General features: G+C 38.4%; 9 non-coding genes across 9 annotated transcripts; all 9 read right to left on the reverse strand.

Annotated features, from left to right (window-relative positions):
* Positions 1-1,495: 1,495 nt before the first annotated feature.
* On the reverse strand, positions 1,496-1,802 carry LOC146811508 (Nuclear RNase P). Its single transcript, XR_014967293.1, has one exon.
* Positions 1,803-4,220: 2,418 nt separating this feature from the next.
* On the reverse strand, positions 4,221-4,527 carry LOC146811509 (Nuclear RNase P). The gene has a single exon (XR_014967216.1).
* Positions 4,528-6,945: 2,418 nt separating this feature from the next.
* Positions 6,946-7,252, reverse strand: LOC146811510 (Nuclear RNase P). Its single transcript, XR_014967251.1, has one exon.
* A 2,418-nt stretch (positions 7,253-9,670) lies between these two features.
* LOC146811511 (Nuclear RNase P) lies at positions 9,671-9,977 on the reverse strand. Its single transcript, XR_014967226.1, has one exon.
* Positions 9,978-12,394: 2,417 nt separating this feature from the next.
* LOC146811512 (Nuclear RNase P) lies at positions 12,395-12,701 on the reverse strand. The gene has a single exon (XR_014967285.1).
* A 2,405-nt stretch (positions 12,702-15,106) lies between these two features.
* LOC146811513 (Nuclear RNase P) lies at positions 15,107-15,414 on the reverse strand. The gene has a single exon (XR_014967283.1).
* A 2,417-nt stretch (positions 15,415-17,831) lies between these two features.
* Positions 17,832-18,138, reverse strand: LOC146811514 (Nuclear RNase P). The gene has a single exon (XR_014967286.1).
* A 2,418-nt stretch (positions 18,139-20,556) lies between these two features.
* Positions 20,557-20,863, reverse strand: LOC146811515 (Nuclear RNase P). The gene has a single exon (XR_014967257.1).
* A 2,405-nt stretch (positions 20,864-23,268) lies between these two features.
* Positions 23,269-23,576, reverse strand: LOC146811516 (Nuclear RNase P). The gene has a single exon (XR_014967294.1).
* Positions 23,577-25,287: the final 1,711 nt, after the last annotated feature.

Here is a 25,287-nt window from a genome sequence, read left to right on the forward strand (position 1 = left end):
TTCCATCTGCACCCCACACATTAAGACTCAGTAGAAATGCTGCCCGGTTTCAGACATTCTATTCTCAATTAATCGCATATCGTTAGACTCAGTAGAATTACCACTTGCTCTCTTTCATTTTTTACTGTATTCCAGCTCCAATTAATGCAACCAAAATTTTAACTTTGCTTATATTTATATTCATGATTCCTAATGCCACCAAAACGCCTTTAATTAGAGGTTTTCCTGCCCCTCCATGCCTATATTTTTTTGACCTGCTTGTAAAATCCCTCCTTTATATGCTATTCACGAAGAACTTCTTGATTCTCTTTTGGACTATCATTCGTCACTCTCCTCCTGGACGTTTGCCAGTTTTCTGCATTGGTCTCTCCTTCCATTGTGCTTTGGATACTGCTCTGAGGTGAATATCTGTTGCTTTGAATTTTGCATTAAAAATGCTGTAGAACATAACAATACAGAAATTCTGAATCCTTTCTCATTTAGGACTTCTACTTACCTCGTAAAATCTTCCACCTCTTTGATATTTGAAGCCTGGTATTGCTGCATCCTAGCTCCATATTCTAAACTGTATATATTGCGAATCCGATACCCACCTTATCAAGTTGCTTTATGCCATTGATGCCCTCACAGTCTTAGCTTTTTTCACACCTTGTTGTTGGTCAATGACTTGTCGGTCTCCCGGGTCCTTTGATGATTGGCCTGATATTTACTTATGTACGGTTCTGAGTCTTTACAGAAGTTAGTCGCTGACCGGCTATACCAAATCTTATGAATGAAATAAAGGGGAGCTCATTTTGAAAGTTGGAGAAAATACTACACATCTTGAGTCTCATGCCTAATAGAGATGGAAACTGTTGTCTGAATAGTCTCTGACATCAAGAATTTTGTGGTAAATGCCAAAAATATGTTTGAAATACTAACAGACAATTAAAACAAAATTAAGCAATTTTTGGAGAAAGGGAAGAAGAGAAGTTTTAAATTGACAAAATACAGCTTATGTAGCGTTAATGCACAGGGTCAATAAGCAAATGTCACAAAATGGAGGGCGATCGTCTGAATTGTTGCAAAATGTTCAGTTTTGTGAAAAAGTGCCCTATATTTTGGATGCAACTCAGAAAGAAGAGTTGAAAAAAAGACTTTATTATGATTGACACAGTACGTTTCAGACACACTAAACATATGTTCTGTAGTATTTTGATTCATCTCTGCATTAACAGTGTTTTAAATTGACTTATATGCTGTGTGTTACAGGATGGATACCCAATCAATGTCCAGTGCATTGATAAAGTGAGTGGAAAATTGTCTGAAGTTTGGTGAGGAATATATCCTGGAAAATGCTAATAAAAGATGCTGTTGAGTGAATTATTATATGAGATCTATTCTGTGTTTCTGTTTGATGACAACAAAGAAATACTGAAATCAAAGCACTGCAAGTAATTTTTTCTTAGCACTTACAGTATAGTGTGTGATGCATATTCAATTTAGGAAAAATATGAGCAGATGAACAGTAGTCTGAATTGGGTAATGAGACATTGTCTCATCTCAACCATTGTACTCAGCCAAGCCAACCACAAGCCACTTCCAATACCAGGAGAGCAGCATCAGCTGGTCTGGAAATAGTATACATGCCACAGCACAACCTCTTTTGCAGCACCTGCCAGCCACAGGTTTCTGGTTGCTTGTTCTCCTTGCTCAGGAGATCCCTGCTAGGGAGGTGACTAGCTCTTGTATCAGACCTTTCCTAAGGTGAGGGAGTAACAAATGCACTCAGCCAGTGACCTCTATGTTGAGCTTCCTCTGCTCCAATGCTCAAACTCATCAATGCAGTATATATATCTTAGTTTTCAAGTTACTCACACTCATAGGGTGAACATGACGGGATTTTGATTCATCTTGTTTGCAGCACTAGTGTCACTGCAGGCATAAAAACATGATGCAAAATTGCACCAAAAGCAAACACTTTGATCACAACATTTTGTCTATCTCATACAAGGATCAATGCTCATTTGCATATTGCATCATTCACATTCAGCCTCATTTACATGCAAATCTGAAGACTGTGCACATTTGATGCTAATGAATAGGCAGTGGTTAGTATTCAAGCTTCAGGCAATATCTCTTAAGATAAATACTTGATGATTTTTGACGCTTATTAAAAGAAGAGCCAGATCAGAATAACTTCAATTGAAGTATGTCTACTATTTGATAGTATATTTGAAAGGGACTTAGATGATTTCTTAAAATTTGTTAGCAGTTGTGAAACTGCTTGCTGTCATTTCTCTGATTTTCTGTTTACTTTAAGGAAATTACCAGCTATATTTTTGAATTTATGAAAACCATGGGGATGGCAGCCAGGCTAAATCTTGTTGCCTATTTACCATATATGTCACGTCCTTGGTACACTGTGATCTGCACCACGTGCCCTTGTGTTCTTCAGGGGGTCGTAACCTCAGTATTTTTGTTGACTAGAGTGGGAGTGTGGCATCAGTGTAGCAATAACTTCTGCTCAGGCTAAATCGTGGAAGACTCAGAAGTAGACAAGCAGGCAGATGGCCATTTACCTGACCTCCACAGCACTGTAAACTGTCATAAGAATTCCACATGCATGAGCAGTGACCATTCAATAAAAGTGCACTTCAGCTCTGTCCTGGACGCCTTAATGTAAGGTTCATCCGGAGATCTGTTTGGCTCCCCAATACTTCTTCTTCTCTAAATACTATGCCTTTCCATCTGCACCCCACACATTAAGAATCAGTAGAAATGCTGCCCGGTTTCAGACATTCTATTCTCAATTAATCGCATATCGTTAGACTCAGTAGAATTACCACTTGCTCTCTTTCATTTTTTACTGTATTCCAGCTCCAATTAATGCAACCAAAATTTTAACTTTGCTTATATTTATATTCATGATTCCTAATGCCACCAAAACGCCTTTAATTAGAGGTTTTCCTGCCCCTCCATGCCTATATTTTTTTGACCTGCTTGTAAAATCCCTCCTTTATATGCTATTCACGAAGAACTTCTTGATTCTCTTTTGGACTATCATTCGTCACTCTCCTCCTGGACGTTAGCCAGTTTTCTGCATTGGTCTCTCCTTCCATTGTGCTTTGGATACTGCTCTGAGGTGAATATCTGTTCCTTTGAATTTTGCATTAAAAATGCTGTAGAACATAACAATACAGAAATTCTGAATCCTTTCTCATTTAGGACTTCTACTTACCTCGTAAAATCTTCCACCTCTTTGATATTTGAAGCCTGGTATTGCTGCATCCTAGCTCCATATTCTAAACTGTATATATTGCGAATCCGATACCCACCTTATCAAGTTGCTTTATGCCATTGATGCCCTCACAGTCTTAGCTTTTTTCACACCTTGTTGTTGGTCAATGACTTGTCGGTCTCCCGGGTCCTTTGATGATTGGCCTGATATTTACTTATGTACGGTTCTGAGTCTTTACAGAAGTTAGTCGCTGACCGGCTATACCAAATCTTATGAATGAAATAAAGGGGAGCTCATTTTGAAAGTTGGAGAAAATACTACACATCTTGAGTCTCATGCCTAATAGAGATGGAAACTGTTGTCTGAATAGTCTCTGACATCAAGCATTTTGTGGTAAATGCCAAAAATATGTTTGAAATACTAACAGACAATTAAAACAAAATTAAGCAATTTTTGGAGAAAGGGAAGAAGAGAAGTTTTAAACTTACAAAATACAGCTTATGTAGCGTTAATGCACAGGGTCAATAAGCAAATGTCACAAAATGGAGGACGATTGTCTGAATTGTTGCAAAATGTTCAGTTTTGTGAAAAAGTGCCCTATATTTTGGATGCAACTCAGAAAGAAGAGTTGAAAAAAAGACTTTATTATGATTGACACAGTACGTTTCAGACACACTAAACATATGTTCTGTAGTATTTTGATTCATCTCTGCATTAACAGTGTTTTAAATTGACTTATATGCTGTGTGTTACAGGATGGATACCCAATCAATGTCCAGTGCATTGATAAAGTGAGTGGAAAATTGTCTGAAGTTTGGTGAGGAATATATCCTGGAAAATGCTAATAAAAGATGCTGTTGAGGAAATTATTATATGAGATCTATTCTGTGTTTCTGTTTGATGACAACAAAGAAGTACTGAAATCAAAGCACTGCAAATCATTTTTTTCTTAGCACTTACAGTATAGTGTGTGATGCATATTCAATTTAGGAAAAATATGAGCAGATGAAGAGTAGTCTGAATTGGGTAATGAGACATTGTCTCATCTCAACCATTGTACTCAGCCAAGCCAACCACAAACCACTTCCAATACCAGGAGAGCAGCATCAGCTGGTCTGGAAATAGTAGACATGCCACAGCACAACCTCTTTTGCAGCACCTGCCAGCCACAGGTTTCTGGTTGCTTGTTCTCCTTGCTCAGGAGATCCCTGCTAGGGAAGTGACTAGCTCTTGTCTCAGACCTTTCCTAAGGTGAGGGAGTAACAAATGCACTCAGCCAGTGACCTCTATGTTGAGCTTCCTCTGCTTCAATGCTCAAACTCATCAATGCAGTATATATAGCTTAGTTTTCAAGTTACTGACACTCATAGGGTGAACATGACGGGATTTTGATTCATCTTGTTTGCAGCACTAGTGTCACTGCAGGCATAAAAACAAGATGCAAAATTGCACCAAAAGCAAACACTTTGATCACAACATTTTGTCTATCTCATACAAGGATCAATGCTCATTTGCATATTGCATCATTCACATTCAGCCTCATTTACATGCAAATCTGAAGACTGTGCACATTTGATGCTAATGAATAGGCAGTGGTTAGTATTCAAGCTTCAGGCAATATCTCTTAAGATAAATTCTTGATGATTTTTGACGCTTATTAAAAGAAGAGCCAGATCAGAGTAACTTCAATTGAAGTATGTCTACTATTTGATAGTATATTTGAAAGGGACTTAGATGATTTCTTAAAATTTGTTAGCAGTTGTGAAACTGCTTGCTGTCATTTCTCTGATTTTCTGTTTACTTTAAGGAAATTACCAGCTATATTTTTGAATTTATGAAAACCATGGGGATGGCAGCCAGGCTTAATCTTGTTGCCTATTTACCATATATGTCACGTCCTTGGTACACTGTGATCTGCACCACGTGCCCTTGTGTTCTTCAGGGGGTCATAACCTCAGTATTTTTGTTGACTAGAGTGGGAGTGTGGCATCAGTGTAGCAATAACTTCTGCTCAGGCTAAATCGTGGAAGACTCAGAAGTAGACAAGCAGGCAGATGGCCATTTACCTGACCTCCACAGCACTGTAAACTGTCATAAGAATTCCACATGCATGAGCAGTGACCATTCAATAAAAGTGCACTTCAGCTCTGTCCTGGACGCCTTAATGTAAGGTTCATCCGGAGATCTGTTTGGCTTCCCAATACTTCTTCTTCTCTAAATACTATGCCTTTCCATCTGCACCCCACACATTAAGACTCAGTAGAAATGCTGCCCGGTTTCAGACATTCTATTCTCAATTAATCGCATATCGTTAGACTCAGTAGAATTACCACTTGCTCTCTTTCATTTTTTACTGTATTCCAGCTCCAATTAATGCAACCAAAATTTTAACTTTGCTTATATTTATATTCATGATTCCTAATGCCACCAAAACGTCTTTAATTAGAGGTTTTCCTGCCCCTCCATGCCTATATTTTTTTGACCTGCTTGTAAAATCCCTCCTTTATATGCTATTCACGAAGAACTTCTTGATTCTCTTTTGGACTATCATTCGTCACTCTCCTCCTGGACGTTTGCCAGTTTTCTGCATTGGTCTCTCCTTCCATTGTGCTTTGGATACTGCTCTGAGGTGAATATCTGTTGCTTTGAATTTTGCATTAAAAATGCTGTAGAACATAACAATACAGAAATTCTGAATCCTTTCTCATTTAGGACTTCTACTTACCTCGTAAAATCTTCCACCTCTTTGATATTTGAAGCCTGGTATTGCTGCATCCTAGCTCCATATTCTAAACTGTATATATTGCGAATCCGATACCCACCTTATCAAGTTGCTTTATGCCATTGATGCCCTCACAGTCTTGGCTTTTTTCACACCTTGTTGTTGGTCAATGACTTGTCGGTCTCCCGGGTCCTTTGATGATTGGCCTGATATTTACTTATGTACGGTTCTGAGTCTTTACAGAAGTTAGTCGCTGACCGGCTATACCAAATCTTATGAATGAAATAAAAGGGAGCTCATTTTGAAAGTTGGAGAAAATACTACACATCTTGAGTCTCATGCCTAATAGAGATGGAAACTGTTGTCTGAATAGTCTCTGACATCAAGAATTTTGTGGTAAATGCCAAAAATATGTTTGAAATACTAACAGACAATTAAAACAAAATTAAGCAATTTTTGGAGAAAGGGAAGAAGAGAAGTTTTAAACTTACAAAATACAGCTTATGTAGCGTTAATGCACAGGGTCAATAAGCAAATGTCACAAAATGGAGGACGATTGTCTGAATTGTTGCAAAATGTTCAGTTTTGTGAAAAAGTGCCCTATATTTTGGATGCAACTCAGAAAGAAGAGTTGAAAAAAAGACTTTATTATGATTGACACAGTACGTTTCAGACACACTAAACATATGTTCTGTAGTATTTTGATTCATCTCTGCATTAACAGTGTTTTAAATTGACTTATATGCTGTGTGTTACAGGATGGATACCCAATCAATGTCCAGTGCATTGATAAAGTGAGTGGAAAATTGTCTGAAGTTTGGTGAGGAATATATCCTGGAAAATGCTAATAAAAGATGCTGTTGAGTGAATTATTATATGAGATCTATTCTGTGTTTCTGTTTGATGACAACAAAGAAGTACTGAAATCAAAACACTGCAAATCATTTTTTTCTTAGCACTTACAGTATAGTGTGTGATGCATATTCAATTTAGGAAAAATATGAGCAGATGAAGAGTAGTCTGAATTGGGTAATGAGACATTGTCTCATCTCAACCATTGTACTCAGCCAAGCCAACCACAAACCACTTCCAATACCAGGAGAGCAGCATCAGCTGGTCTGGAAATAGTAGACATGCCACAGCACAACCTCTTTTGCAGCACCTGCCAGCCACAGGTTTCTGGTTGCTTGTTCTCCTTGCTCGGGAGATCCCTGCTAGGGAAGTGACTAGCTCTTGTCTCAGACCTTTCCTAAGGTGAGGGAGTAACAAATGCACTCAGCCAGTGACCTCTATGTTGAGCTTCCTCTGCTCCAATGCTCAAACTCATCAATGCAGTATATATAGCTTAGTTTTCAAGTTACTCACACTCATAGGGTGAACATGACGGGATTTTGATTCATCTTGTTTGCAGCACTAGTGTCACTGCAGGCATAAAAACAAGATGCAAAATTGCACCAAAAGCAAACACTTTGATCACAACATTTTGTCTATCTCATACAAGGAGCAATGCTCATTTGCATATTGCATCATTCACATTCAGCCTCATTTACATGCAAATCTGAAGACTGTGCACATTTGATGCTAATGAATAGGCAGTGGTTAGTATTCAAGCTTCAGGCAATATCTCTTAAGATAAATTCTTGATGATTTTTGACGCTTATTAAAAGAAGAGCCAGATCAGAGTAACTTCAATTGAAGTATGTCTACTATTTGATAGTATATTTGAAAGGGACTTAGATGATTTCTTAAAATTTGTTAGCAGTTGTGAAACTGCTTGCTGTCATTTCTCTGATTTTCTGTTTACTTTAAGGAAATTACCAGCTATATTTTTGAATTTATGAAAACCATGGGGATGGCAGCCAGGCTTAATCTTGTTGCCTATTTACCATATATGTCACGTCCTTGGTACACTGTGATCTGCACCACGTGCCCTTGTGTTCTTCAGGGGGTCATAACCTCAGTATTTTTGTTGACTAGAGTGGGAGTGTGGCATCAGTGTAGCAATAGCTTCTGCTCAGGCTAAATCGTGGAAGACTCAGAAGTAGACAAGCAGGCAGATGGCCATTTACCTGACCTCCACAGCACTGTAAACTGTCATAAGAATTCCACATGCATGAGCAGTGACCATTCAATAAAAGTGCACTTCAGCTCTGTCCTGGACGCCTTAATGTAAGGTTCATCCGGAGATCTGTTTGGCTTCCCAATACTTCTTCTTCTCTAAATACTATGCCTTTCCATCTGCACCCCACACATTAAGACTCAGCAGAAATGCTGCCCGGTTTCAGACATTCTATTCTCAATTAATCGCATATCGTTAGACTCAGTAGAATTACCACTTGCTCTCTTTCATTTTTTACTGTATTCCAGCTCCAATTAATGCAACCAAAATTTTAACTTTGCTTATATTTATATTCATGATTCCTAATGCCACCAAAACGTCTTTAATTAGAGGTTTTCCTGCCCCTCCATGCCTATATTTTTTTGACCTGCTTGTAAAATCCCTCCTTTATATGCTATTCACGAAGAACTTCTTGATTCTCTTTTGGACTATCATTCGTCACTCTCCTCCTGGACGTTTGCCAGTTTTCTGCATTGGTCTCTCCTTCCATTGTGCTTTGGATACTGCTCTGAGGTGAATATCTGTTGCTTTGAATTTTGCATTAAAAATGCTGTAGAACATAACAATACAGAAATTCTGAATCCTTTCTCATTTAGGACTTCTACTTACCTCGTAAAATCTTCCACCTCTTTGATATTTGAAGCCTGGTATTGCTGCATCCTAGCTCCATATTCTAAACTGTATATATTGTGAATCCGATACCCACCTTATCAAGTTGCTTTATGCCATTGATGCCCTCACAGTCTTAGCTTTTTTCACACCTTGTTGTTGGTCAATGACTTGTCGGTCTCCCGGGTCCTTTGATGATTGGCCTGATATTTACTTATGTACGGTTCTGAGTCTTTACAGAAGTTAGTCGCTGACCGGCTATACCAAATCTTACGAATGAAATAAAGGGGAGCTCATTTTGAAAGTTGGAGAAAATACTACACATCTTGAGTCTCATGCCTAATAGAGATGGAAACTGTTGTCTGAATAGTCTCTGACATCATGAATTTTGTGGTAAATGCCAAAAATATGTTTGAAATACTAACAGACAATTAAAACAAAATTAAGCAATTTTTGGAGAAAGGGAAGAAGAGAAGTTTTAAACTTACAAAATACATCTTATGTAGCGTTAATGCACAGGGTCAAGAAGCAAATGTCACAAAATGGAGGACGATTGTCTGAATTGTTGCAAAATGTTCAGTTTTGTGAAAAAGGGCCCTATATTTTGGATGCAACTCAGAAAGAAGAGTTGAAAAAAAGACTTTATTATGATTGACACAGTACGTTTCAGACACACTAAACATATGTTCTCTAGTATTTTGATTCATCTCTGCATTAACAGTGTTTTAAATTGACTTATATGCTGTGTGTTACAGGATGGATACCCAATCAATGTCCAGTGCATTGATAAAGTGAGTGGAAAATTGTCTGAAGTTTGGTGAGGAATATATCCTGGAAAATGCTAATAAAAGATGCTGTTGAGGAAATTATTATATGAGATCTATTCTGTGTTTCTGTTTGATGACAACAAAGAAGTACTGAAATCAAAGCACTGCAAATCATTTTTTTCTTAGCACTTACAGTATAGTGTGTGATGCATATTCAATTTAGGAAAAATATGAGCAGATGAAGAGTAGTCTGAATTGGGTAATGAGACATTGTCTCATCTCAACCATTGTACTCAGCCAAGCCAACCACAAGCCACTTCCAATACCAGGAGAGCAGCATCAGCTAGTCTGGAAATAGTAGACATGCCACAGCACAACCTCTTCTGCAGCACCTGCCAGCCACAGGTTTCTGGTTGCTTGTTCTCCTTGCTCGGGAGATCCCTGCTAGGGAAGTGACTAGCTCTTGTCTCAGACCTTTCCTAAGGTGAGGGAGTAACAAATGCACTCAGCCAGTGACCTCTATGTTGAGCTTCCTCTGCTCCAATGCTCAAACTCATCAATGCAGTATATATAGCTTAGTTTTCAAGTTACTGACACTCATAGGGTGAACATGACGGGATTTTGATTCATCTTGTTTGCAGCACTAGTGTCACTGCAGGCATAAAAACAAGATGCAAAATTGCACCAAAAGCAAACACTTTGATCACAACATTTTGTCTATCTCATACAAGGATCAATGCTCATTTGCATATTGCATCATTCACATTCAGCCTCATTTACATGCAAATCTGAAGACTGTGCACATTTGATGCTAATGAATAGGCAGTGGTTAGTATTCAAGCTTCAGGCAATATCTCTTAAGATAAATTCTTGATGATTTTTGACGCTTATTAAAAGAAGAGCCAGATCAGAGTAACTTCAATTGAAGTATGTCTACTATTTGATAGTATATTTGAAAGGGACTTAGATGATTTCTTAAAATTTGTTAGCAGTTGTGAAACTGCTTGCTGTCATTTCTCTGATTTTCTGTTTACTTTAAGGAAATTACCAGCTATATTTTTGAATTTATGAAAACCATGGGGATGGCAGCCAGGCTAAATCTTGTTGCCTATTTACCATATATGTCACGTCCTTGGTACACTGTGATCTGCACCACGTGCCCTTGTGTTCTTCAGGGGGTCATAACCTCAGTATTTTTGTTGACTAGAGTGGGAGTGTGGCATCAGTGTAGCAATAACTTCTGCTCAGGCTAAATCGTGGAAGACTCAGAAGTAGACAAGCAGGCAGATGGCCATTTACCTGACCTCCACAGCACTGTAAACTGTCATAAGAATTCCACATGCATGAGCAGTGACCATTCAATAAAAGTGCACTTCAGCTCTGTCCTGGACGCCTTAATGTAAGGTTCATCCGGAGATCTGTTTGGCTTCCCAATACTTCTTCTTCTCTAAATACTATGCCTTTCCATCTGCACCCCACACATTAAGACTCAGTAGAAATGCTGCCCGGTTTCAGACATTCTATTCTCAATTAATCGCATATCGTTAGACTCAGTAGAATTACCACTTGCTCTCTTTCATTTTTTACTGTATTCCAGCTCCAATTAATGCAACCAAAATTTTAACTTTGCTTATATTTATATTCATGATTCCTAATGCCACCAAAACGCCTTTAATTAGAGGTTTTCCTGCCCCTCCATGCCTATATTTTTTTGACCTGCTTGTAAAATCCCTCCTTTATATGCTATTCACGAAGAACTTCTTGATTCTCTTTTGGACTATCATTCGTCACTCTCCTCCTGGACGTTTGCCAGTTTTCTGCATTGGTCTCTCCTTCCATTGTGCTTTGGATACTGCTCTGAGGTGAATATCTGTTGCTTTGAATTTTGCATTAAAAATGCTGTAGAACATAACAATACAGAAATTCTGAATCCTTTCTCATTTAGGACTTCTACTTACCTCGTAAAATCTTCCACCTCTTTGATATTTGAAGCCTGGTATTGCTGCATCCTAGCTCCATATTCTAAACTGTATATATTGCGAATCCGATACCCACCTTATCAAGTTGCTTTATGCCATTGATGCCCTCACAGTCTTAGCTTTTTTCACACCTTGTTGTTGGTCAATGACTTGTCGGTCTCCCGGGTCCTTTGATGATTGGCCTGATATTTACTTATGTACGGTTCTGAGTCTTTACAGAAGTTAGTCGCTGACCGGCTATACCAAATCTTATGAATGAAATAAAGGGGAGCTCATTTTGAAAGTTGGAGAAAATACTACACATCTTGAGTCTCATGCCTAATAGAGATGGAAACTGTTGTCTGAATAGTCTCTGACATCAAGAATTTTGTGGTAAATGCCAAAAATATGTTTGAAATACTAACAGACAATTAAAACAAAATTAAGCAATTTTTGGAGAAAGGGAAGAAGAGAAGTTTTAAATTGACAAAATACAGCTTATGTAGCGTTAATGCACAGGGTCAATAAGCAAATGTCACAAAATGGAGGGCGATCGTCTGAATTGTTGCAAAATGTTCAGTTTTGTGAAAAAGTGCCCTATATTTTGGATGCAACTCAGAAAGAAGAGTTGAAAAAAAGACTTTATTATGATTGACACAGTACGTTTCAGACATACTAAACATATGTTCTGTAGTATTTTGATTCATCTCTGCATTAACAGTGTTTTAAATTGACTTATATGCTGTGTGTTACAGGATGGATACCCAATCAATGTCCAGTGCATTGATAAAGTGAGTGGAAAATTGTCTGAAGTTTGGTGAGGAATATATCCTGGAAAATGCTAATAAAAGATGCTGTTGAGTGAATTATTATATGAGATCTATTCTGTGTTTCTGTTTGATGACAACAAAGAAATACTGAAATCAAAGCACTGCAAGTAATTTTTTCTTAGCACTTACAGTATAGTGTGTGATGCATATTCAATTTAGGAAAAATATGAGCAGATGAACAGTAGTCTGAATTGGGTAATGAGACATTGTCTCATCTCAACCATTGTACTCAGCCAAGCCAACCACAAGCCACTTCCAATACCAGGAGAGCAGCATCAGCTGGTCTGGAAATAGTATACATGCCACAGCACAACCTCTTTTGCAGCACCTGCCAGCCACAGGTTTCTGGTTGCTTGTTCTCCTTGCTCAGGAGATCCCTGCTAGGGAGGTGACTAGCTCTTGTCTCAGACCTTTCCTACGGTGAGGGAGTAACAAATGCACTCAGCCAGTGACCTCTATGTTGAGCTTCCTCTGCTCCAATGCTCAAACTCATCAATGCAGTATATATATCTTAGTTTTCAAGTTACTCACACTCATAGGGTGAACATGACGGGATTTTGATTCATCTTGTTTGCAGCACTAGTGTCACTGCAGGCATAAAAACAAGATGCAAAATTGCCCCAAAAGCAAACACTTTGATCACAACATTTTGTCTATCTCATACAAGGATCAATGCTCATTTGCATATTGCATCATTCACATTCAGCCTCATTTACATGCAAATCTGAAGACTGTGCACATTTGATGCTAATGAATAGGCAGTGGTTAGTATTCAAGCTTCAGGCAATATCTCTTAAGATAAATTCTTGATGATTTTTGACGCTTATTAAAAGAAGAGCCAGATCAGAGTAACTTCAATTGAAGTATGTCTACTATTTGATAGTATATTTTAAAGGGACTTAGAGGATTTCTTAAAATTTGTTAGCAGTTGTGAAACTGCTTGCTGTCATTTCTCTGATTTTCTGTTTACTTTAAGGAAATTACCAGCTATATTTTTGAATTTATGAAAACCATGGGGATGGCAGCCAGGCTAAATCTTGTTGCCTATTTACCATATATGTCACGTCCTTGGTACACTGTGATCTGCACCACGTGCCCTTGTGTTCTTCAGGGGGTCATAACCTCAGTATTTTTGTTGACTAGAGTGGGAGTGTGGCATCAGTGTAGCAATAACTTCTGCTCAGGCTAAATCGTGGAAGACTCAGAAGTAGACAAGCAGGCAGATGGCCATTTACCTGACCTCCACAGCACTGTAAACTGTCATAAGAATTCCACATGCATGAGCAGTGACCATTCAATAAAAGTGCACTTCAGCTCTGTCCTGGACGCCTTAATGTAAGGTTCATCCGGAGATCTGTTTGGCTCCCCAATACTTCTTCTTCTCTAAATACTATGCCTTTCCATCTGCACCCCACACATTAAGAATCAGTAGAAATGCTGCCCGGTTTCAGACATTCTATTCTCAATTAATCGCATATCATTAGACTCAGTAGAATTACCACTTGCTCTCTTTCATTTTTTACTGTATTCCAGCTCCAATTAATGCAACCAAAATTTTAACTTTGCTTATATTTATATTCATGATTCCTAATGCCACCAAAACGCCTTTAATTAGAGGTTTTCCTGCCCCTCCATGCCTATATTTTTTTGACCTGCTTGTAAAATCCCTCCTTTATATGCTATTCACGAAGAACTTCTTGATTCTCTTTTGGACTATCATTCGTCACTCTCCTCCTGGACGTTAGCCAGTTTTCTGCATTGGTCTCTCCTTCCATTGTGCTTTGGATACTGCTCTGAGGTGAATATCTGTTCCTTTGAATTTTGCATTAAAAATGCTGTAGAACATAACAATACAGAAATTCTGAATCCTTTCTCATTTAGGACTTCTACTTACCTCATAAAATCTTCCACCTCTTTGATATTTGAAGCCTGGTATTGCTGCATCCTAGCTCCATATTCTAAACTGTATATATTGCGAATCCGATACCCACCTTATCAAGTTGCTTTATGCCATTGATGCCCTCACAGTCTTAGCTTTTTTCACACCTTGTTGTTGGTCAATGACTTGTCGGTCTCCCGGGTCCTTTGATGATTGGCCTGATATTTACTTATGTACGGGTCTGAGTCTTTACAGAAGTTAGTCGCTGACCGGCTATACCAAATCTTATGAATGAAATAAAGGGGAGCTCATTTTGAAAGTTGGAGAAAATACTACACATCTTGAGTCTCATGCCTATTAGAGATGGAAACTGTTGTCTGAATAGTCTCTGACATCAAGAATTTCGTGGTAAATGCCAAAAATATGTTTGAAATACTAACAGACAATTAAAACAAAATTAAGCAATTTTTGGAGAAAGGGAAGAAGAGAAGTTTTAAACTTACAAAATACAGCTTATGTAGCGTTAATGCACAGGGTCAATAAGCAAATGTCACAAAATGGAGGACGATTGTCTGAATTGTTGCAAAATGTTCAGTTTTGTGAAAAAGTGCCCTATATTTTGGATGCAACTCAGAAAGAAGAGTTGAAAAAAAGACTTTATTATGATTGACACAGTACGTTTCAGACACACTAAACATATGTTCTGTAGTATTTTGATTCATCTCTGCATTAACAGTGTTTTAAATTGACTTATATGCTGTGTGTTACAGGATGGATACCCAATCAATGTCCAGTGCATTGATAAAGTGAGTGGAAAATTGTCTGAAGTTTGGTGAGGAAAATGCTAATAAAAGATGCTGTTGAGGGAATTATTATATGAGATCTATTCTGTGTTTCTGTTTGATGACAACAAAGAAGTACTGAAATCAAAGCACTGCAAATCATTTTTTCTTAGCACTTACAGTATAGTGTGTGATGCATATTCAATTTAGGAAAAATATGAGCAGATGCAGAGTAGTCTGAATTGGGTAATGAGACATTGTCTCATCTCAACCATTGTACTCAGCCAAGCCAACCACAAACCACTTCCAATACCAGGAGAGCAGCATCAGCTGGTCTGGAAATAGTAGACATGCCACAGCACAACCTCTTTTGCAGCACCTGCCAGCCACAGGTTTCTGGTTGCTTGTTCTCCTTGCTCAGGAGATCCCTGCTAGGGAATTGACTAGCTCTTGTCTCAGACCTTTCCTAAGGTGAGGGAGTAAAAAAATGCACTCAGCCGGTGACCTCTATGTTGAGCTTCCTCTGCTCCAATGCTCAAACTCATCAATGCAGTATATATAGCTTAGTTTTCAAGTAACTCACACTCATAGGGTGAACATGACGGGATTTTGATTCATCTTGTTTGCAGCACTAGTGTCACTGCAGGCATAAAAACAAGATGCAAAATTGCACCAAAAGCAAACACTTTGATCACAACATTTTGTCTATCTCATACAAGGATCAATGCTCATTTGCATATTGCATCATTCACATTCAGTCTCATTTACATGCAAATCTGAAGACTGTGCACATTTGATGCTAATGAATAGGCAGTGGTTAGTATTCAAGCTTCAGGCAATATCTCTTAAGATAAATTCTTGATGATTTTTGACGCTTATTACAAGAAGAGCCAGATCAGAGTAACTTCAATTGAAGTATGTCTACTATTTGATAGTATATTTGAAAGGGACTTAGATGATTTCTTAAAATTTGTTAGCAGTTGTGAAACTGCTTGCTGTCATTTCTCTGATTTTCTGTTTACTTTAAGGAAATTACCAGCTATATTTTTGAATTTATGAAAACCATGGGGATGGCAGCCAGGCTAAATCTTGTTGCCTATTTACCATATATGTCACATCCTTGGTACACTGTGATCTGCACCACGTGCCCTTGTGTTCTTCAGGGGGTCATAACCTCAGTATTTTTGTTGTCTAGAGTGGGAGTGTGGCATCAGTGTAGCAATAACTTCTGCTCAGGCTAAATCGTGGAAGACTCAGAAGTAGACAAGCAGGCAGATGGCCATTTACCTGACCTCCACAGCACTGTAAACTGTCATAAGAATTCCACATGCATGAGCAGTGACCATTCAATAAAAGTGCACTTCAGCTCTGTCCTGGACGCCTTAATGTAAGGTTCATCCGGAGATCTGTTTGGCTTCCCAATACTTCTTCTTCTCTAAATACTTTGCCTTTCCATCTGCACCCCACACATTAGGACTCAGTAGAAATGCTGCCCGGTTTCAGACATTCTATTCTCAATTAATCGCTTATCGTTAGACTCAGTAGAATCACCACTTGCTCTCTTTCATTTTTTACTGTATTCCAGCTCCAATTAATGCAACCAAAATTTTAACGTTGCCTATATTTATATTCATGATTCCTAATGCCACCAAAACGCCTTTAATTAGAGGTTTTCCTGCCCCTCCATGCCTATATTTTTTTGACCTGCTTGTAAAATCCCTCCTTTATATGCTATTCACGAAGAACTTCTTGATTCTCTTTTGGACTATCATTCGTCACTCTCCTCCTGGACGTTAGCCAGTTTTCTGCATTGGTCTCTCCTTCCATTGTGCTTTGGATACTGCTCTGAGGTGAATATCTGTTCCTTTGAATTTTGCATTAAAAATGCTGTAGAACATAACAATACAGAAATTCTGAATGCTTTCTCATTTAGGACTTCTACTTACCTCGTAAAATCTTCCACCTCTTTGATATTTGAAGCCTGGTATTGCTGCATCCTAGCTCCATATTCTAAACTGTATATATTGCGAATCCGATACCCACCTTATCAAGTTGCTTTATGCCATTGATGCCCTCACAGTCTTAGCTTTTTTCACACCTTGTTGTTGGTCAATGACTTGTCGGTCTCCCGGGTCCTTTGATGATTGGCCTCATATTTACTTATGTACGGTTCTGAGTCTTTACAGAAGTTAGTCGCTGACCGGCTATACCAAATCTTATGAATGAAATAAAGGGGAGCTCATTTTGAAAGTTGGAGAAAATACTACACATCTTGAGTCTCATGCCTAATAGAGATGGAAACTGTTGTCTGAATAGTCTCTGACATCAAGAATTTTGTGGTAAATGCCAAAAATATGTTTGAAATACTAACAGACAATTAAAACAAAATTAAGCAATTTTTGGAGAAAGGGAAGAAGAGAAGTTTTAAACTTACAAAATACAGCTTATGTAGCGTTAATGCACAGGGTCAATAAGCAAATGTCACAAAATGGAGGACGATTGTCTGAATTGTTGCAAAATGTTCAGTTTTGTGAAAAAGTGCCCTATATTTTGGATGCAACTCAGAAAGAAGAGTTGAAAAAAAGACTTTATTATGATTGACACAGTACGGTTCAGACACACTAAACATATGTTCTGTAGTATTTTGATTCATCTCTGCATTAACAGTGTTTTAAATTGACTTATATGCTGTGTGTTACAGGATGGATACCCAATCAATGTCCAGTGCATTGATAAAGTGAGTGGAAAATTGTCTGAAGTTTGGTGAGGAATATATCCTGGAAAATGCTAATAAAAGATGCTGTTGAGTGAATTATTATATGAGATCTATTCTGTGTTTCTGTTTGATGACAACAAAGAAATACTGAAATCAAAGCACTGCAAGTAATTTTTTCTTAGCACTTACAGTATAGTGTGTGATGCATATTCAATTTAGGAAAAATATGAGCAGATGAACAGTAGTCTGAATTGGGTAATGAGACATTGTCTCATCTCAACCATTGTACTCAGCCAAGCCAACCACAAGCCACTTCCAATACCAGGAGAGCAGCATCAGCTGGTCTGGAAATAGTATACATGCCACAGCACAACCTCTTTTGCAGCACCTGCCAGCCACAGGTTTCTGGTTGCTTGTTCTCCTTGCTCAGGAGATCCCTGCTAGGGAGGTGACTAGCTCTTGTCTCAGACCTTTCCTACGGTGAGGGAGTAACAAATGCACTCAGCCAGTGACCTCTATGTTGAGCTTCCTCTGCTCCAATGCTCAAACTCATCAATGCAGTATATATATCTTAGTTTTCAAGTTACTCACACTCATAGGGTGAACATGACGGGATTTTGATTCATCTTGTTTGCAGCACTAGTGTCACTGCAGGCATAAAAACAAGATGCAAAATTGCCCCAAAAGCAAACACTTTGATCACAACATTTTGTCTATCTCATACAAGGATCAATGCTCATTTGCATATTGCATCATTCACATTCAGCCTCATTTACATGCAAATCTGAAGACTGTGCACATTTGATGCTAATGAATAGGCAGTGGTTAGTATTCAAGCTTCAGGCAATATCTCTTAAGATAAATTCTTGATGATTTTTGACGCTTATTAAAAGAAGAGCCAGATCAGAGTAACTTCAATTGAAGTATGTCTACTATTTGATAGTATATTTGAAAGGGACTTAGAGGATTTCTTAAAATTTGTTAGCAGTTGTGAAACTGCTTGCTGTCATTTCTCTGATTTTCTGTTTACTTTAAGGAAATTACCAGCTATATTTTTGAATTTATGAAAACCATGGGGATGGCAGCCAGGCTAAATCTTGTTGCCTATTTACCATATATGTCACGTCCTTGGTACACTGTGATCTGCACCACGTGCCCTTGTGTTCTTCAGGGGGTCATAACCTCAGTATTTTTGTTGACTAGAGTGGGAGTGTGGCATCAGTGTAGCAATAACTTCTGCTCAGGCTAAATCGTGGAAGACTCAGAAGTAGACAAGCAGGCAGATGGCCATTTACCTGACCTCCACAGCACTGTAAACTGTCATAAGAATTCCACATGCATGAGCAGTGACCATTCAATAAAAGTGCACTTCAGCTCTGTCCTGGACGCCTTAATGTAAGGTTCATCCGGAGATCTGTTTGGCTCCCCAATACTTCTTCTTCTCTAAATACTATGCCTTTCCATCTGCACCCCACACATTAAGAATCAGTAGAAATGCTGCCCGGTTTCAGACATTCTATTCTCAATTAATCGCATATCGTTAGACTCAGTAGAATTACCACTTGCTCTCTTTCATTTTTTACTGTATTCCAGCTCCAATTAATGCAACCAAAATTTTAACTTTGCTTATATTTATATTCATGATTCCTAATGCCACCAAAACGCCTTTAATTAAAGGTTTTCCTGCCCCTCCATGCCTATATTTTTTTGACCTGCTTGTAAAATCCCTCCTTTATATGCTATTCACGAAGAACTTCTTGATTCTCTTTTGGACTATCATTCGTCACTCTCCTCCTGGACGTTAGCCAGTTTTCTGCATTGGTCTCTCCTTCCATTGTGCTTTGGATACTGCTCTGAGGTGAATATCTGTTCCTTTGAATTTTGCATTAAAAATGCTGTAGAACATAACAATACAGAAATTCTGAATCCTTTCTCATTTAGGACTTCTACTTACCTCGTAAAATCTTCCACCTCTTTGATATTTGAAGCCTGGTATTGCTGCATCCTAGCTCCATATTCTAAACTGTATATATTGCGAATCCGATACCCACCTTATCAAGTTGCTTTATGCCATTGATGCCCTCACAGTCTTAGCTTTTTTCACACCTTGTTGTTGGTCAATGACTTGTCGGTCTCCCGGGTCCTTTGATGATTGGCCTGATATTTACTTATGTACGGTTCTGAGTCTTTACAGAAGTTAGTCGCTGACCGGCTATACCAAATCTTATGAATGAAATAAAGGGGAGCTCATTTTGAAAGTTGGAGAAAATACTACACATCTTGAGTCTCCTGCCTAATAGAGATGGAAACTGTTGTCTGAATAGTCTCTGACATCAAGAATTTTGTGGTAAATGCCAAAAATATGTTTGAAATACTAACAGACAATTAAAACAAAATTAAGCAATTTTTGGAGAAAGGGAAGAAGAGAAGTTTTAAACTTACAAAATACAGCTTATGTAGCGTTAATACACAGGGTCAATAAGCAAATGTCACAAAATGGAAGACGATTGTCTGAATTGTTGCAAAATGTTCAGTTTTGTGAAAAAGTGCCCTATATTTTGGATGCAACTCAGAAAGAAGAGTTGAAAAAAAGACTTTATTATGATTGACACAGTACGTTTCAGACACACTAAACATATGTTCTGTAGTATTTTGATTCATCTCTGCATTAACAGTGTTTTAAATTGACTTATATGCTGTGTGTTACAGGATGGATACCCAATCAATGTCCAGTGCATTGATAAAGTGAGTGGAAAATTGTCTGAAGTTTGGTGAGGAATATATCCTGGAAAATGCTAATAAAAGATGCTGTTGAGGAAATTATTATATGAGATCTATTCTGTGTTTCTGTTTGATGACAACAAAGAAGTACTGAAATCAAAGCACTGCAAATCATTTTTTTCTTAGCACTTACAGTATAGTGTGTGATGCATATTCAATTTAGGAAAAATATGAGCAGATAAAGAGTAGTCTGAATTGGGTAATGAGACATTGTCTCATCTCAACCATTGTACTCAGCCAAGCCAACCACAAACCACTTCCAATACCAGGAGAGCAGCATCAGCTGGTCTGGAAATAGTAGACATGCCACAGCACAACCTCTTTTGCAGCACCTGCCAGCCACAGGTTTCTGGTTGCTTGTTCTCCTTGCTCGGGAGATCCCTGCTAGGGAAGTGACTAGCTCTTGTCTCAGACCTTTCCTAAGGTGAGGGAGTAACAAATGTACTCAGCCAGTGACCTCTATGTTGAGCTTCCTCTGCTCCAATGCTCAAACTCATCAATGCAGTATATATATCTTAGTTTTCAAGTTACTGACACTCATAGGGTGAACATGACGGGATTTTGATTCATCTTGTTTGCAGCACTAGTGTCACTGCAGGCATAAAAACAAGATGCAAAATTGCACCAAAAGCAAACACTTTGATCACAACATTTTGTCTATCTCATACAAGGATCAATGCTCATTTGCATATTGCATCATTCACATTCAGCCTCATTTACATGCAAATCTGAAGACTGTGCACATTTTATGCTAATGAATAGGCAGTGGTTAGTATTCAAGCTTCAGGCAATATCTCTTAAGATAAATTCTTGATGATTTTTGACGCTTATTAAAAGAAGAGCTAGATCAGAGTAACTTCAATTGAAGTATGTCTACTATTTGATAGTATATTTGAAAGGGACTTAGATGATTTCTTAAAATTTGTTAGCAGTTGTGAAACTGCTTGCTGTCATTTCTCTGATTTTCTGTTTACTTTAAGGAAATTACCAGCTATATTTTTGAATTTATGAAAACCATGGGGATGGCAGCCAGTCTAAATCTTGTTGCCTATTTACCATATATGTCACGTCCTTGGTACACTGTGATCTGCACCACGTGCCCTTGTGTTCTTCAGGGGGTCATAACCTCAGTATTTTTGTTGACTAGAGTGGGAGTGTGGCATCAGTGTAGCAATAACTTCTGCTCAGGCTAAATCGTGGAAGACTCAGAAGTAGACAAGCAGGCAGATGGCCATTTACCTGACCTCCACAGCACTGTAAACTGTCATAAGAATTCCACATGCATGAGCAGTGACCATTCAATAAAAGTGCACTTCAGCTCTGTCCTGGACGCCTTAATGTAAGGTTCATCCTGAGGTCTGTTTGGCTTCCCAATACTTCTTCTTCTCTAAATACTATGCCTTTCCATCTGCACCCCACACATTAAGAATCAGTAGAAATGCTGCCCGGTTTCAGACATTCTATTCTCAATTAATCGCATATCATTAGACTCAGTAGAATTACCACTTGCTCTCTTTCATTTTTTACTGTATTCCAGCTCCAATTAATGCAACCAAAATTTTAACTTTGCTTATATTTATATTCATGATTCCTAATGCCACCAAAACGCCTTTAATTAGAGGTTTTCCTGCCCCTCCATGCCTATATTTTTTTGACCTGCTTGTAAAATCCCTCCTTTATATGCTATTCACGAAGAACTTCTTGATTCTCTTTTGGACTATCATTCGTCACTCTCCTCCTGGACGTTAGCCAGTTTTCTGCATTGGTCTCTCCTTCCATTGTGCTTTGGATACTGCTCTGAGGTGAATATCTGTTCCTTTGAATTTTGCATTAAAAATGCTGTAGAACATAACAATACAGAAATTCTGAATCCTTTCTCATTTAGGACTTCTACTTACCTCATAAAATCTTCCACCTCTTTGATATTTGAAGCCTGGTATTGCTGCATCCTAGCTCCATATTCTAAACTGTATATATTGCGAATCCGATACCCACCTTATCAAGTTGCTTTATGCCATTGATGCCCTCACAGTCTTAGCTTTTTTCACACCTTGTTGTTGGTCAATGACTTGTCGGTCTCCCGGGTCCTTTGATGATTGGCCTGATATTTACTTATGTACGGTTCTGAGTCTTTACAGAAGTTAGTCGCTGACCGGCTATACCAAATCTTATGAATGAAATAAAGGGGAGCTCATTTTGAAAGTTGGAGAAAATACTACACATCTTGAGTCTCATGCCTATTAGAGATGGAAACTGTTGTCTGAATAGTCTCTGACATCAAGAATTTCGTGGTAAATGCCAAAAATATGTTTGAAATACTAACAGACAATTAAAACAAAATTAAGCAATTTTTGGAGAAAGGGAAGAAGAGAAGTTTTAAACTTACAAAATACAGCTTATGTAGCGTTAATGCACAGGGTCAATAAGCAAATGTCACAAAATGGAGGACGATTGTCTGAATTGTTGCAAAATGTTCAGTTTTGTGAAAAAGTGCCCTATATTTTGGATGCAACTCAGAAAGAAGAGTTGAAAAAAAGACTTTATTATGATTGACACAGTACGTTTCAGACACACTAAACATATGTTCTGTAGTATTTTGATTCATCTCTGCATTAACAGTGTTTTAAATTGACTTATATGCTGTGTGTTACAGGATGGATACCCAATCAATGTCCAGTGCATTGATAAAGTGAGTGGAAAATTGTCTGAAGTTTGGTGAGGAAAATGCTAATAAAAGATGCTGTTGAGGGAATTATTATATGAGATCTATTCTGTGTTTCTGTTTGATGACAACAAAGAAGTACTGAAATCAAAGCACTGCAAATCATTTTTTCTTAGCACTTACAGTATAGTGTGTGATGCATATTCAATCTAGGAAAAATATGAGCAGATGCAGAGTAGTCTGAATTGGGTAATGAGACATTGTCTCATCTCAACCATTGTACTCAGCCAAGCCAACCACAAACCACTTCCAATACCAGGAGAGCAGCATCAGCTGGTCTGGAAATAGTAGACATGCCACAGCACAACCTCTTTTGCAGCACCTGCCAGCCACAGGTTTCTGGTTGCTTGTTCTCCTTGCTCAGGAGATCCCTGCTAGGGAATTGACTAGCTCTTGTCTCAGACCTTTCCTAAGGTGAGGGAGTAAAAAAATGCACTCAGCCGGTGACCTCTATGTTGAGGTTCCTCTGCTCCAATGCTCAAACTCATCAATGCAGTATATATAGCTTAGTTTTCAAGTTACTCACACTCATAGGGTGAACATGACGGGATTTTGATTCATCTTGTTTGCAGCACTAGTGTCACTGCAGGCATAAAAACAAGATGCAAAATTGCACCAAAAGCAAACACTTTGATCACAACATTTTGTCTATCTCATACAAGGATCAATGCTCATTTGCATATTGCATCATTCACATTCAGTCTCATTTACATGCAAATCTGAAGACTGTGCACATTTGATGCTAATGAATAGGCAGTGGTTAGTATTCAAGCTTCAGGCAATATCTCTTAAGATAAATTCTTGATGATTTTTGACGCTTATTACAAGAAGAGCCAGATCAGAGTAACTTCAATTGAAGTATGTCTACTATTTGATAGTATATTTGAAAGGGACTTAGATGATTTCTTAAAATTTGTTAGCAGTTGTGAAACTGCTTGCTGTCATTTCTCTGATTTTCTGTTTACTTTAAGGAAATTACCAGCTATATTTTTGAATTTATGAAAACCATGGGGATGGCAGCCAGGCTAAATCTTGTTGCCTATTTACCATATATGTCACATCCTTGGTACACTGTGATCTGCACCACGTGCCCTTGTGTTCTTCAGGGGGTCATAACCTCAGTATTTTTGTTGTCTAGAGTGGGAGTGTGGCATCAGTGTAGCAATAACTTCTGCTCAGGCTAAATCGTGGAAGACTCAGAAGTAGACAAGCAGGCAGATGGCCATTTACCTGACCTCCACAGCACTGTAAACTGTCATAAGAATTCCACATGCATGAGCAGTGACCATTCAATAAAAGTGCACTTCAGCTCTGTCCTGGACGCCTTAATGTAAGGTTCATCCGGAGATCTGTTTGGCTTCCCAATACTTCTTCTTCTCTAAATACTTTGCCTTTCCATCTGCACCCCACACATTAGGACTCAGTAGAAATGCTGCCCGGTTTCAGACATTCTATTCTCAATTAATCGCTTATCGTTAGACTCAGTAGAATCACCACTTGCTCTCTTTCATTTTTTACTGTATTCCAGCTCCAATTAATGCAACCAAAATTTTAACGTTGCCTATATTTATATTCATGATTCCTAATGCCACCAAAACGCCTTTAATTAGAGGTTTTCCTGCCCCTCCATGCCTATATTTTTTTGACCTGCTTGTAAAATCCCTCCTTTATATGCTATTCACGAAGAACTTCTTGATTCTCTTTTGGACTATCATTCGTCACTCTCCTCCTGGACGTTAGCCAGTTTTCTGCATTGGTCTCTCCTTCCATTGTGCTTTGGATACTGCTCTGAGGTGAATATCTGTTCCTTTGAATTTTGCATTAAAAATGCTGTAGAACATAACAATACAGAAATTCTGAATGCTTTCTCATTTAGGACTTCTACTTACCTCGTAAAATCTTCCACCTCTTTGATATTTGAAGCCTGGTATTGCTGCATCCTAGCTCCATATTCTAAACTGTATATATTGCGAATCCGATACCCACCTTATCAAGTTGCTTTATGCCATTGATGCCCTCACAGTCTTAGCTTTTTTCACACCTTGTTGTTGGTCAATGACTTGTCGGTCTCCCGGGTCCTTTGATGATTGGCCTGATATTTACTTATGTACGGTTCTGAGTCTTTACAGAAGTTAGTCGCTGACCGGCTATACCAAATCTTATGAATGAAATAAAGGGGAGC

The sequence above is a fragment of the Triturus cristatus genome, chromosome 7, assembly GCF_964204655.1.
Source record: "Triturus cristatus chromosome 7, aTriCri1.1, whole genome shotgun sequence".
NCBI classification, from domain to species: domain Eukaryota; kingdom Metazoa; phylum Chordata; class Amphibia; order Caudata; family Salamandridae; genus Triturus; species Triturus cristatus.